This window comes from Chelmon rostratus, chromosome 11 (assembly GCF_017976325.1).
Source record: "Chelmon rostratus isolate fCheRos1 chromosome 11, fCheRos1.pri, whole genome shotgun sequence".
NCBI classification, from domain to species: Eukaryota; Metazoa; Chordata; class Actinopteri; order Chaetodontiformes; family Chaetodontidae; genus Chelmon; species Chelmon rostratus.
This window is the reverse complement of record NC_055668.1, coordinates 24,698,051-24,713,714: the sequence shown is the minus strand read 5'-3', so window position 1 is coordinate 24,713,714 and position 15,664 is coordinate 24,698,051.

The following is a 15,664-nucleotide window of genomic DNA, read 5'->3' as shown; positions in this document are numbered from 1 at the left end:
GGTTATTTAAATTTTTAATGTGGTTGATTAAATTTTATTTAATCACTGAAATTAAATTTTGTACTGTTACCAAATCCACTCACTAATTTCTGCTGCTGAAGTGACAAATCTTTTGTCCAGAGAAATTAACAATAATTGCGCAAAAGTATTAAGACTCCTTCTTATGCATGTCATTTCAAAAGCATTTATTAATATGATATGGTGTCTTTCTGCCAAATTTGGAACATGGCTGCAGGGACTCAGGTCATCACAAAGGTGTTGGACGGGACTGAGATCTTCTTCACCAAACTGGAAAAAACATTCCTCTATGGACCTGGCATAGTCATATTTAAACAGGAGAGGGCCTTCCCTCCACTGTTAACATAAACTAAGATGCTCACTGTTGTCAAGAATATAATTGTATGCTTTCTGTTCCAATGAACTAAGGGGCTCAAATGACGAGAAACAGCCCCAAGCCAAAAGTCAGTGGGCAGGGTGCTCAGGGATGAGTCAGACGCTAAAGTGATGTAGTGGAAGCGAAAGTTTCAGCACACACAATGCTCATGTTTATTCTGGTGAAATGTGAGTCTGTTACCAGCAAAAAACATTAACAGGATTTTTTGAAATATATTTATTTAGTTATTTATTTGTCTTTTGCAACCTAATGGGAGATGTGTGACATTACAGGTGGCCGCTGTTTATCCCTCCGTCCACAGACAGCGATTTCCGTAATTGATGATTAGACAGTCTGTCAGCCTACACCAGGGGGTCGTTCTGTGGGTCATTTTCTCTCTGATTAGAGTGATTCCTAATAGAATGATGTGTAATGTCAATGGCTACTTAATGAGATCCTGCAATCTCGTTTTGGCTTTTTAACCTTGACCTCCATGAGCTACGTCTGGGTATGTTAGCAGGAACTGAGCAGCCAGAACAGCAGACAAAGCATTCATTTGGCAGAGTGGTTAACCTCATTTTAACTGCCGCTCTGGTCCAGGTCTTGCCACCAAGCACATAAATGGTAAGTGACTATTCGTAAAATGAAGTCAGAAGGAAAGCAGACACTTGCAGATTCATCCATCCTGTTGTTAAACATGAATGCAGCCATTTATGTGCACAGAAACATCAGCTTTAATCCGAATGGTTCCTGTTTGAGTACTGTTTCTGCCTGTAGATGCTTCACCGGCTGTTGAAGTGATACATGCCTTTTTTAGGTGCATCTAATTTCCACCTAATTCCACATAGGATTCTCCAGGATAGTAGAAAATCTGCTCTTGAATATAGTGTTATTTATAGAAGCTAAAGCTAAACTGCATGCAGTCATCTTTAAAGGTGAATTCAGTCTGTGCAGGATAGACAGACGTCTTGGCTCTTGTTTTTTTGAAGGAAACACTTCCTGTAGTCCTAAACTGGCTCGAGGGGAAAGACTCTTGACAGAAAAGAACACTTCCTCTCCTCCAGCACCACCCTCAGGCCAAACTTTTTTCCCTTTTTTTCGCTCCAGTAGTGGTAAAACCCCAGGGATAGCAAATATTTCACATCCAACCAACATCTTTTTTGTTTTTTTCCGGTGTGTGAGGAGCCTCACTGAGCTGCTAGCCTAGCTGTAGCATGCAGGGGAAAGTGGGACTACAAAGCTGTGCCAGTAGGTCAAACAGTCAGAGTAGATGCTGCTGAAAATGCACTGCTGGCTTTATCTGACGGCCTGAACAATGCAAAACTGCATATGATGACATTTAACGCAGGGTACACAAATAATCTAATTATAATAAAATGTATTTGTATAGCACGTTTCATACAGGAACTGCAGTTCAAAGTGCTTTAAAACTAAAATTACATGCACCAAGTGAGAGCTTCACATAGAAAAGACATGGAATGGACATAAAACAGGGAATAAGATGGAGAATAAAACAAAAGTAAGACAGAATGTGAATGAAAACAAAAATAAAGACCATGCATAACATGAGTTGGAAAATGAAGACACCAACACAGGAAGTCATTCCGGTTCAGGAACACTTTTATTCGTGCATCTTGAACTCAGTTTAGCATTCACGCTGTCTTTAACTACTTCATCTGAGGGACTTTCACAACACAACATTCTTGACATGCATGATGCATTTTTCCACACTTGTTTCCACCTCGTGGTCATCCACATACAAGGCAGGCATGCTGCGGCTCTCCCTGTATGCCTTGATTCCTCAGCTCAGCGATGAAATCTTCAATGGGGCCGTTCTGCTGCTGGCTGCTGCTCCTGGTTTTTAGGCAGTCCTGATCTTTAGGAAAATACGCCGTCTTTGCTCCTGAAACTTGAATAGATGCTTCTAGAAATGGAAATAAGGAAAGTTGAACTCCACAACTTAACATCCGACATAAAAGTGCCACTGTATGAATAAAGGATGCGAGTTTCCTCGTAGAGACAGTTTAACACATAAAAAACTGCACTGAAGAAATCAAAAGTACGCTTGAAGAGCGTCTTTGTAAGTTACCTCCTGCGCTGAACTTAGCAATCAGCTACAAGTTATTAAATGCAACTCTGCGTTAAATAAAGTTAATAAAATCCAGCCTTACCGTTGCACACAGCCAGCTTGTTCCCTCCTATGTACTGAGTACTCCACTTAAATCCCGTCTGCTCACTGCACTCTTCATGCAAACGGCTCCTCCTCATGAAAGCAAAGTCATAGCCCTGTGACAGAAAACTCTAATTCTATCACTCGTCCTTTTCCCCCTTTTCCTGCAGAATTAACCAGAGAATTTGCTCATACTTGCTATGATGTGCTTTTATTAGTATTTGTAAAACTTACATGGTTGCATAGAGGTTTGCAGTAGCGCTTGTTGGCAACTGTGACACATGCCAACCCTCCATTGTGGGGAACTTCAGCTTCTGGGCATTCCTTTGGCTCGGCACCTTGGCATTCTGTGAATCAGTGATTATTTAATAAACAAGGAACATGAAGATGTCCATTTTGAGCGGCCATATTGTTTCTTGCTGTTGATGTCATCTCCAGCTCGTCTATTACTGACTCTTTTGTGAAAGACCAGAGAAATCCACATTAAATTTGATAAAATCTAGAAGTGCCTGCACATGTTGTTATTTCAGTCATTTCAGGCTTTCATGAAAAACCACTTCAGCACTCACTGATGGACTCTTTCAGCTAGCAAGAGTCCATCAGCAGACGTTACACAACATTATTTAACCTTAATCAGTGATGAAAGCATCTTCAGTAGAGAGTAATTATTCTACTTTCTGCAAGGCAGAGCTCAATTAATTCAGTGTTATACTTCAGGCGCCCTGATGAATGTGATAAATTTGGCACATTTTTGATCTCCTGAAGTCTCAGTTTTTATGTTCTTGTACTTATTTACATCTTCAGTATAAAATAAAAGTTTCAGAATCACTAAAGCACAGTACAGTGTAATGTTTAACTGAATAAGAAATGTTATCAGCTGCAGTAGATTGTAGCTGCAGGATCTACTTCCTGTCATGGCGTGTACGGTTGAGCAGCATCAGCAAACCTAACCCTGATTGATTGGAACCAGACTGAATATGGCAGAAGTTTTTTTTTTTTTAATGCCCATGATCAGAGGCCTTGGCAGTTTCCTGTTGTGCGATTGAAACAGAGCTATTATCCTGGTGAATAGTGCTTGATTTTATAGCTGAAGACATCACTGTGACGGAGGGGAAGCTGCCTTCTAATATGTTAATGTCCAGCTATAAAAACTAGCCAGAAACTATAGAAATTAACTTTCTGTATATGATGATATAGAAATATATAACAAATGTATGTAAATTATATTCCCAAACCCTTCTCTGCACCCCCTCTTCAGCCTCACGTATTTCAATTTAATGCCTAACCCAGCCTAACCTCAGTCTGAGTGTAACACTAATCCTAAAACCAAGCGTAAACTCTCAAACAGCTCTGTTGAAGAAGTGAGAAATGTCTTCACGCTCTGAAACTTAAACTGGTCACACAGATAAAACACACACACACACACAGAGAGACACACACCTCTCAGCTGCTGTGTGTGCAGAGTATCAGTGAGTGTCCTCATGGAGAGCAGCAGTGCAGCTTTCTGCTGTGAGCTCCACAGCCAGTTTTCACCACACTCTAGCACCACCTGTTGGTTGATATCACACACTGCAGCTAGTTAACTCCTCTGATAATGTGGCAAGATATGAGAAGCAAATACAAAATATCACACGCTGGGTTAATAACATCTCAGTTAACACAATATGAGCTACTTTTATGTGCATGTTACAGCAGTTTTTTTGCTTGGATGACATTAAGTGTGAAATTCAACAGTATTCCTGGCAGTATAATTTTATATTTAGTTATTATTTTTTTATATTTGTATTTTTATGGTATTTTTTCTACAGTTCTTGCAGCAATATATATATTTTTCTATGTATATATAGTTTTTACATACTTTTTTTTCTGACATAAGCCCTGTGTATAATTCTACATATTTATAGTCCGCTTTTATTTTGTATTTTATATCTTGTATTTCTTTTTTTCTATTGCTTTTTTTTTTTTTTTTTTTGCAACTGCCATTACCTGCTTGTTAAACCCAAATTTCCCCAGCTGGGGATTAATAAAGTATCTTATCTTATTAATAGATTACCTTGAGATGGGCTGTTACATTCTCCAAGATGTGACTTTCTGAGCTGCAGTTGTGAAGTGCAGTTTCATCTTGTGCTGCAGCGGAGACCCACACTGCAAGCAAACATGCACACATGCTAGGTATGATGTCCCACTTTGTATTTTTCCATGAATTCATCTATCCTCATGCAGTATACATGTACTCGCTCGTGATCTCCAGCTCAGACAAACATGTAAACCTGTGCGATTACCTGCGAGTGAGCAAAGCCAGATCAGCGTCCCCTTTAAAGCCATGGCCACTGAATTAGAATGTTTCTGACCCAGAACTGAAGGCAGACAGCTGTGACAGGTGAATTTATTGACTCAGTCTGCGAGGGCAAAGTTTGCAGAGTTGGCCAATATTGTTGTCCGCAGCCAAGATTGGAGTCACTGGATTTCCAACATTTCACAAACTTCCATTTCAAAGCTTCCACTTCTGTCCTATGATGTAACATGAACTTTGGCTCTGCGGAGGCGGATGTCACAAGGCTCGGAGTACAATTTCATTTTCTTTTTGTTTGTCCAGATTCTTTGCAACTGACAAACAGATATTCCCAGGACTGGCTGTTGTTCTGTTTCTTCCAATCGTAAATCATTGATCAGTGTGTATGTCCCTGCCTTGTACTGATGGGGGAGCTGGCAGTACACGCCAGCTGGTGATATTAGCCTTTGTACTGTTCGTCTTCATACAGGATGGCACCACTGCTTCTTAGCTGTGAGCCCATTATGGAGCCAAATGTCTATGAAATGTACACACATGATCACACACACACACACAGCACATCAGACACACTGGGTGACTCAGTGTCAGTCAGTAAGTTGTGCTACGAAGGGTGACTGTAAATAATTCACTGTGGATGTTATTCATTATGGATGTCTGACAATCTGGGAGCAAATGAATTATTGAAGCCTTTAGGAAGAGTGATTGTGCTCATTAACACAGAGAATTGGCTTTTTATGTTTGATTTGAGGAACAAAGATTAGTCCTGGAAATGGACCTCGGGAGCCGTCTCACGTGCTTCGGTTCTTTCTCTCTTTGTCTGGAAGTCATGCCGTGTGATCGAAGAAGAAACAGAAAGCAAAGTTTGCAGCATACATTTATGTGTTGAATTAAAAAACAAATGATAATAGATGAAGTGAAGTCTATAACATTCTGATTCTGCATAGATTCAGAGGACTGGACGTCAGCGTGTGAATTATGCATACAGTGACTTTGATGCATGAAGTGATGGTGTGGAAACGAGGCTGCAGATACTCATGTATAGTGCTGTGAGTGGTTGTAGCTCCTGTTTGATAATGTTGCCTTTCACCACACGGTTTTGTCTTCCTGCTGTTCCTTGGTGCTCCCACCGTGTCAAAATAAAGCTGATCTTACACCACTGTGGTTAGAGGGGAGCTGATTTTACACATTTAATGATACTGAGCCTTCGCTGTCCGGTCCTCCAGCTGTGGGACTCAGTATCTCCTGAATCTCAGTTTATCAGCAGCTTTTTCTGAGCTGATGCTGTTTGTTGTAATTGTTTAAAGGATCGGATCTCGTTTTATATTCCATGTTTTGCATTTTATTTACTTGTTTTGTTTGTTTTTACTGGAAAGCACTTTGGAACTTGGTTATGAGTTATTCACACATCCTCTCTCTTTACATTTAGCTGTTTAAACCTTTGCATCCCACACATTGTAAGTATTTAGATCATCTAATGAAACATTTGGGCCAGGGGTCGGCAGCCTTTACCACTCTAAGAGCCATTTGGACCCGTTTCCCACAGTAAAGAAAACACTGGGAGCCACAAAACCCCTTTGACGTGTCAAATAAAATAACGCTGCATATAATGTTTTTTTGCCTTTATACTATGTCCAAACAAACGATAATGTGCTGCATTTATGAAATAGCTGAACGACTGCAGAGAAAACAAAATGACATTTCTGTGCGCAACAATAACATTTTGAAGTCCGACAAAAAGACGTTGGGTTGAAGGTACTTTCAAGTAAAATTCTCAATGTCTATTAGAGTCCTTCTTGCATTTATGAAAAAAACACCAAACTTAAATTCTCCACCGGCAGCAAGGTAAAAATACCGTCACTCTCTGCGTGCCGTCAGTCCTTTACTGGCGCGTGCAGTCAGCTGTCAACCTGAATAATAAAAGGACTATTTCACTGAACAATGAAAAAAATATGAATATATGCTCAATAATAGGCAATTAAAATATTAATCAAACGTGGTTAATGTGATTTCTGCTCCTGAACCTCAGCGCAGAGCGTCTGCACATCAGCGCTGTGCGCCGTCACCTGCATCTTTACGCAGGATCGTAAACTGTCATCTGTGAGCGCGAGCGAACTAAAATAAAATACTTTTTAGTTAAATGCTCATTAATTATTTTCGGGAGCCGCATCAGAGGGATGAAAGAGCCACATGCGGCTCCGGAGCCGCGAGTTGCCGACCCCTGATTTTGGCTAAAAACATAATTTCTAATCCAAGATTCACTCGCTCTTGTTTTTCTGAGCTTTTACCTGCACCTCATGCTCTTCATCAGCAGATGGGAGGGCTTAGATATCATCATAAGACCTAAATGTCAGTGACATTATAACAGATGGTCATATATGGGGAGGAGTTCATAACCCCCTCGCTGTTCAGAGAGGGCCTCCATCTTTCTCCCAGCATCCACTCACTTTGATCCCTTCGCAGGAGGGCTGCTTGGTAAAGCTTAGGGAATGATCATGGTCATAGATTGTAAAATCTAGTTGCATCTAGTGGTGAGGATGCAGACTGCAACCAACTGAATACCCGTTCCTTCACCCTCCCTTACCGAGCATGCAGGAGAACCTGTGGTGGCCAGGCGCTCTCTGAAGCCAGGGTGTGGTTTTGTCCGCTCTGGGCTGCTGTAGAAACATGAACCCGCTCCCTCTGTAGGCATGAAGGGTTCATTCTGATTCAAAGCAGATGGATGGATCCAAATCCAGGACACAGGCACAGTGAAGATGGTGGAGTATGAGGATTGTGGGTGGTGGTGCAGGACAGGAGAAAAACAGCTTAGAAAGATGTAGCAAGCTACGTTCAGCCTGAAGGTGGCTGCGACTATTATCCAGCAATGAGAGTGAGAAGAGCCCGGGTTCATACACTGGAAGGCTGATGAGCTGATGGATGACAGGTGTGTAGGCTGAGAGAGGTGACGAGCTGACTGATGGCAGGTGTGCAGGAAGAGCAGCGCTTGTAGCCAGGAGGCACACCTAATACACAGGGTGCATCTCAATTCTCTTTATCATTGTTTCCTCGCCCCTCACTCAAACCCGAAGTACTTCCATCGTGCCGGCCCTCCCAAAGCTCTAATTTCTGCTCCAAGGAGTGACGAGGGATCTCGGAGGAGCCATGAGCGAGGATACATGAGTGCATCCTTCCTGAAAGTCTTTCACATGAACGGTATGAAGACACCGCCCCCACATCTGGCACATTTGGACAAGGTGGCGGAGAAACTGTTTAAGTATCCTGCAAAGAATGGCTGTAATTCAGACGTGCCTAACTTAACGTTACGTTCTCCAGAGAGCAAAAATACAAGAACATGGGGATCTGTCATGTTTCAGTTAAATTTATTTCATCCACAAGCTGTTTTGTTGTGTTATAAATCTCACTTACAGCAGCCTCCCAGCATGTGAGGAACATATTTGATCATATAGTGTCAGATTACAAGCCTTCGTGAATATCATGGTAAATGCAGCAGATCCAACCACCCTGAATCCATCCACCACGGCTGTGCCACCCTCTGCTCTGCCAAACCACGCATGAGCTGCGTGAGCTGTTTTCTGAAGAGGACAGTCTCAATGTACAAAACCCAAAACCAGTGAAGTTGGCACATTATGTAAATCTTAAATAAAAACAGAGTATTCAACTTATATTCAGTTGAATACACTGCAAAGGCAAGATGTTTAATGTTTAAACTGAGAAACTTTATTTTATTTTTTTGTAAATAATTAACTTAGAATTTAAAGGCAGCAACACATTGCTAAAAAGTTGGCACAGGAGCCTTTTTACCACTGTGTTACATCGCCTTTCCTTTTAACGACACTCTGTAAATGTTTGGGAACTGAGGAGACCGATTTTTGAAGCTTTTCAGGTGGAACTCTTTCCCATTCTTGCTTGATATACAGCTTAAGTTATTCAACAGTCCCGGGTCTCCGTTGTCGTATTTTACGCTTCAGTCTAGTACCCGCACTCTTTTACTGCAGAGCCATGCTGTTGTAACACGTGCAGAATGTGGTTTGGCTTTGTCTTGCTGAAATAAGCAGGGGCGTCCATGAAAAAGATGTTGCTTGGATGGCAACACATGTTGCTCCAAAACCTGTATGTACCTTTCAGCATTAATGGTGCCTTCACGTATGTGTATGTTGCCCATGCCTTGGGCGCTAATACACCCCCATACCATCACAGATGCTGGCTTTTGAACTTTGCGCCTATATCAGGTCCGGAGGACACGACGTCCACAGTTTCCAAAAACAATTTGAAATGTGGACTCGTCAGACCACAGAACACTTTTCCACTTTGCATCAGTCCATCTTAGATGAGCTCGGGCCCAGCGAAGCCGGCGGCGTGTCTGGGTGCTGTTGATAAATGTCTTTCGCATTGTAGAGTTTTAACTTGCACTTGCAGATGTAGCGAAGAACTGTAGTTACTGACAGTGGCTTTCTGAAGTGTTCCTGGGCCCATGTGGTGATGTCCTTCACACACTGATGTCGGTTTTTGATGCAGTACTGCCTGAGGGATCGAAGGTCACGGGCATTCAATGTTGGTTTTCGGCCTTGGTTTTGCAGTGATTTTTTTCAGATTCTCTGAACCTTTTGACGATGTTACGAACCGTAGATGATGAAATCCCTAAATTTCTTGCAATAGCTCGTTGAGGAATGTCGTTCTTAAACTGTTCGACAATCAGCTCACGCATTTGTTCACTAAGTGGTGACCCTCGCCCCATCCTTGTTTGTGAATGACTGAGCCTTTCAGGGAAGCTGCTTTTATACCCAATCATGGCACCCACCTGTTCCCAATTAGCCCGTTCACCTGTGGGATGTTCCAAACAAGTGTTTGATGAGCACTCCTCAATGTTCTCAGTCTTTTTTGCCACTTGTGTCAGCTTTTTTGAAACATGTTGCAGGCATCAAATCCCAAATGAGCTAATATTTTCAAAAGTATTACAAAGTTTACCTGTTTGAACATGAAGTAACTTGTCTTTGCAGTGTATTCAATTGAATATAGGTTGAAACGGATTTGCAAATCATCGAAATCTGTTTTTATTTACGATTTACACAACGTGCCAACTTCACTGGTTTTGGGTTTTGTACAAAGGCCCAGACACAAATGTATTCAAACAGTGGGCCAATCTACCTCCATACCTGCTCGCATACGTAGACACAGAGCACATCAGTCCAGATCCAGACACACCCACAGGAGCCTTTTGTGACTGTGTGGCATAAAAGTGATGAATGGTGTGTGTGATAGCAGCGCTCTCCTCTCAGTCTAACCTTTCTCAAACACTCGTGACATTCTCCCCGCGGCGCTCCTTGTCGAGCTCCCTCGCAGGCTTTGTGCTGAAGTAGCCAGCCGTGGAAAACGGCTACTCTGTTGTCAAATGATTCACATGGCTGAGCCGCGGAAAGCCGAGCAGTCAGAGAAAATTGGTATTCAGGAAGACGCCGCGCAACCTGTTTCAAATACTTCTCCTGTTTGGGAGGATCACCGCGCCTCCAGGGAAAGTCTGAGCGCAATCGCTGCTGATGAATAGCTAATAACCTCTATTAGCTTATTTTAATTACCCCTTTGCTTTTATCACGGGCCTGGTGTATTTTCTTAACACACAGAAGCCGCAGAGGTTGCGGATCATTTTAAAGGTGTAGCACGCGGCCCTGTGAGAGATTTTCTAAGATTAACGTGCAAACGCCTTCGGAAGCAAGAGCTTAACACTGAAAGTCAACGCTGAGCTTGTAAAGAAAGAGCCAGACTGATCTTGTCAGCCGAAAAAGGCTTTCCTGTCTAAACAAAAATCAAAGTGAAGGGGAGAGAGACAAGCAGGGAACAGGGCAGTTGAATAGGCCTGATTATGCCGTATCAAACATTTGACGCACAGCAGGAGGATCCAGAAAGAAGCTTTCTTCTCCCTGTCTCGCCAAACCTAGCTCACTAATTAACAAACTATTATAGCGACAGAAATGTCTGCTGGAGAGGGGGGGGGGCATTCGATGAAAACTGTGAATATAATAGTTGAGTGACGGCTCCTCTCATCGTTCCTCTCCCACTCTTTTCTCCCCTCTCTCTATTGTTTATCGTACACAAATGAGTCGAATGCCAGAGAGGCAAAGTGCAGGAGGAAGGAAGATCTTTGACGGAGGACCGTCCTCGGCGTCCCTGCCGTCTCGATGGATCCCGCCGAGCAAGCCGGCGCGATGGGTTCGCGCAGTCCGCCGATCGGTCGAATTACCACGCGGATTGATCAGCACCTACAGGAACGACGGGAACGTCCACGTAGCGGAGCGACAGCGCAGAACACTCGCAGCAGATGGGGGAAGCTATTAATTTATCGAATATTTATAAGATGCAAATGTGAATAAAAAATGATAGCGCCTTCCCCGAACACCTGTTTCCCTGCCGGCTCACCGAGCTCCAGTCTCCCACCTGTCTCTTACACGCTCTCCCTCTTCTTGAACACTAGCAGGTCTGTGAGTCTCGCTGCTTCCTGTATCTAAGGCTTTTTGGAAACCTCTCTTGTGCGCTTCATCCTTCTTTTCCAGTAAAGACACCTGTCTACTCTGTATTCCTGTTTGACAGCCACTTACTGACTTTACCTCCCTGCCGCTTGCTTCCTGTCTCTTTGCTGGCCACCTGTTTTTCTTACCTGGCTTCCATTAATATCAAAAAAGGTTATGACCTAATTTGCTGTTAGTATGCTAATGACTGCCTGTGCATATGCTTGTTTACTGATTGCATGTCTGTTTGGCTGTCACCTGATCTTTATGCCAGTGTGACGAGCTGCTCGCCGCCTGAGTTTCCTTCTGTTCCTCTCCAGTTTTCTACAAATTGTGTTCATATGCAGCTTTTCTGCATCAGTGATTTATGGTCATTATAGCATTATGGCTGCACTGAGCTGACAGTACTGACGTTGTCATACTGTGCTGTATTGTTTCTTGTAGTGCCCCATTTATGTCAGGGGTTGGCCTAAATAATAGAAACACCTCTGTAACATCATTATATTCAACTGCACCACAAACAACAGTCTCCAAAATGACCATAAAGTTGATTCAACCAAAATCTGAATCAGAAAAAGACGTTTGTAGGAGATGGACCACGTCCTTACTCATACGACCTGTCGGCCGTGTTCTAACTGTAACCACAGCTTTATTTTCCTCACCTTAACCCCTTGACGCCTGAATTTATTTAGAATTATATTAAAAAATTAATTCTTTGTGTTTTTGCTTTCAAATTGATCCTAAATTAAGAGGAGCTTGTTCATTTTTCTGTAGCACATACAATAGTTATAAATATAGGCGTTAATACTTAAATGCAATAAAAATACTTTTTTTTCAAAATTCATAAATGTGCATCATAAAAGCCATTCAAAATTCATTTATTTCATCAAAGCAGCCACAATATCGGCTTACAACCATTACATTGTAACAACAACACAACGGATGTAGTTTTCACTTTGACCGGTCCGACGAGAAACCAGTTCTTGCAAAAGGTTCCTAGGTGTGTGTTGAACACGCACAAACCGGCATCAGAGGAATGCATGCGCGATTCGGCTGTAATGTGGATTTAAGTTGTATGATGTGAATTCAGGACAATCGGCGTTAAGGGGTTAACCAAGTACTTTGGTTTTGCTAAACTCAAACACGCCTGAAACGTGAGGGGCTGTGGACAGAAAATGCTCACAAATTGTTTTGGATGTGGTCTTCATTAGAAGGAACTGGCAAATAGATTACTTTGCATTTGGTATAAGGACCTTTTAATCCTGATCCCAGTTTTCCTATTTCTAAAAAACTGACTTCACTTTCTTTCTTTTTTAATCTTTTAATAACCAGAAAGCAAATCCAGTTACATTTGACAGAGTAACTTTAGATGTCTGACTACGAGGATTACTGAGGATCTTCATAGACAGGTGTCATACCAGTGGACGTTTTATTTAGCAGAAAAATAGCACGATCAGTGCATGTAAACATCTGAAAGTGGTTGTCCACGCTTGCTGTTTCCTCCTGGGTGTGAACATGTCATACTGGCCCCGTGCTGCAGATTTGGAGCCAATACAACATAAAAGACAGCCTGCTTTGGAAGGATCTGTGTAATGGGGATACGCGCTGTAGCTTCACGACAGAAGGGCGCACACAAAGAGCAAGAGTTCATTGTTTGTGTCTTTAAAGGGTTAGCTCTGCTGCCAAAAGCTGACAGCGAGCCAAAAACCTGGTGCCAGTTTCTTTTTTTCCCCCTTTCTGTCAAGATCAAAAAGCACCAGCAGGAAAGCTTTTAAATGGCTTTTTTTTTAGCGATCAATACAGTGTTTGATGAAGATCACACAACTTTCTCTTTTAATAATTTCTTGTGAAAGGAAGAATCGCCATCAAAATGTTCTTGACTCAAAACGTGGTGGTGATTTTATTCTTTGTTGCACACACAGGCTAACTTTGAGAGATTAACAGCCTTTGATGCAGCAATAGCCTTGATACATTCACACTCTTATAAACAGCAAACGCTCTAAGACCAAGCATTCATGATGATATTAATAGTAATTTGTTTTTTGCTGTCCTGGTTGGGAATAATTTGTTAGAAATAATAACTTGTTGTTGCTTGTTTTCAGAAACAAATTACAAATTGCTTTGCAAAAAATCCACATGCTTAGAATATCTAATAATTTTGAGAAAAGTCTAAAATATTCACACACATGAGGACTTTTGGCTTTCCTGCTTCTGAAAAGCCTTTTCAGCTTTCTTCCTGGTCAGACGTCTGTCAGCTGGATTTCACATGACTTCTTGTGGAAACTGATGAGAAATGCAGGCTGGCCGAGCTGTGGCCTGCTGGGCTGCCTCCAGTGTGGTCTGTAGGAGCTCAACTGCGAGTTCAAGCAACAGGGAAATGACCCATAAATTGAATGTCAAGTCCACTCATTTTTATTATTGCAAATTTGCCTCAAAGGGCTTTACAGTCTATAGAATGAGGAGAAAAAAAGGCAGGCGGACATGCAATAGAGGTTGTGTGAAGGTCCCAGAGTTTCAGACAAGAGGGCCAAGCACGGAGCTGTGAGGTACTCCACATTTCCCAGCAGAAAAATGTGACGTAGCATCAGAACAGCCAACACGGCGTGCTCTTTCAGATAAGTAAGACTTTAACCACATGAGAGTCACAGACAGCAGATTGATTTTCCGGTCAGTCAGGAGTACATAGTGCCACCAAACATCTGTGAATGTGTAAAAACATTTCAAAGAGGCAGGAATAAAGACAACTGGCAGCCTTTCGCTTCAGCTGTGTTCTGTGCTCTCTCGCTCAGTCATTCGCTATTTCCCAGAGACGCTGATGCTGCTAATGGGCCCTCGGATGGTAAAAGGCTTTGCAGATTAATGCTCCAAAAGCAGCTTTAGGATCCTTCCCAGTCCCAGCTGTGGGAGCCTCCCTTGTTGGGGAGTTTGGCTCTCCTAAATGTTTGATTATCCCAGGAAGAAAAGTTTTTATGAAGACGGCTTTGAAGGTTGAACTGTGACATTATGTTTGCCATGCCATGCGATGTGTGTGCTAGTAAAAGTGTGTGGCTGATGTGTTTTGTTGCGGTGTATGCATTTATGTGTGTTGATTTCCATATGAGACAGTGTGCAAGATGTCTGTGTGTGAGTTATTGGTTTAATTTTCCCCTTTATGTGACTGTAAATGAATGCTATTTGAATAAAGCTACCGAGGCTCATAAATGTGCCCGTGTTGAGATAGTGGATCTAGTTAAGTTCCTTCTCACATTCGAGGTGGAACGAGCTGATGAGCAGCGACACAGACGAGAGCTGAAAAGAAATTTCTCTCCTTCAGCTGTGATATCTTTAAAAGTCTGATTCACTCTGTTGATGATATACTTTCTGGGCTCTTATTGTGATGTCATGCTTAAAACTGACCTGAAAGATGAGAAAGAGGAGCACTCCATAGCGTCAAAGCACAACGTGGGTGGAGGCCCAGTCAACCACACTCATCCACATTTCCACTGCAGCCAGCCCTGCAGCAGATTTACTCTTATTACTCATTTGATTTCTTTTTCAGGCTGTTATGGGGAAAAAAGATACTGAATAAACGAGGCTCAATCTAAAACTAAGTCTTTGCTGCCTGACATTCATACACCACTTTTTCTCAATCACGTGTGACAATAAAACCAGAAACTGGACCAATTTGTAAGGAAATCTCTTAAAATGAGTCATTTGAACACTAATCATGCAGCAGTTCAATGCTGATTTATTCATATCGCCTCGTTTTGGATTGAAATGTTGAAATTTCATGGCAGACATGGAAAAACATCAGGTTTACTGCGCACATCAATCTGTGTCGTGTTGTCTTGTTATGGTTGGAATACAATTCTCCATCAGGTACGACTGCAGTCCGCAGGGATCCACAACATGCATGCTTAGAACAATCATAGCATTTGAGAGAAATGATAATAAGGTCACGAGACCTCCCCTATACCGCAGAAACGGGGACATGGCTGTTTACATCGAGATCAGCGTAACAGCCAATTTGCATGTTTTAGCATAGAACATGAATAAATCACATGCAAGTGTTTGTTGTTCACTTCACTCATATGATTCACATGTTTCAGCCACACAGTTTGCATCACTCACTACAACATCAAACTCCCACCACCACACACAGTCTAAGACAGGAGCCATTTCCCAAATGTTTTAGTGCGAAAGAAGGTTTCTGTATTTTGGCATTTATCAAATTAATAATGGTGTTTTTTCACACAGTAATGATAAGTGCTCGACAAACCGCCAGAGCGTATTCCTCCTGATCAAATAGACTTGCTTTAAACTCAGTTGTGATGATGATGATTTGTGAG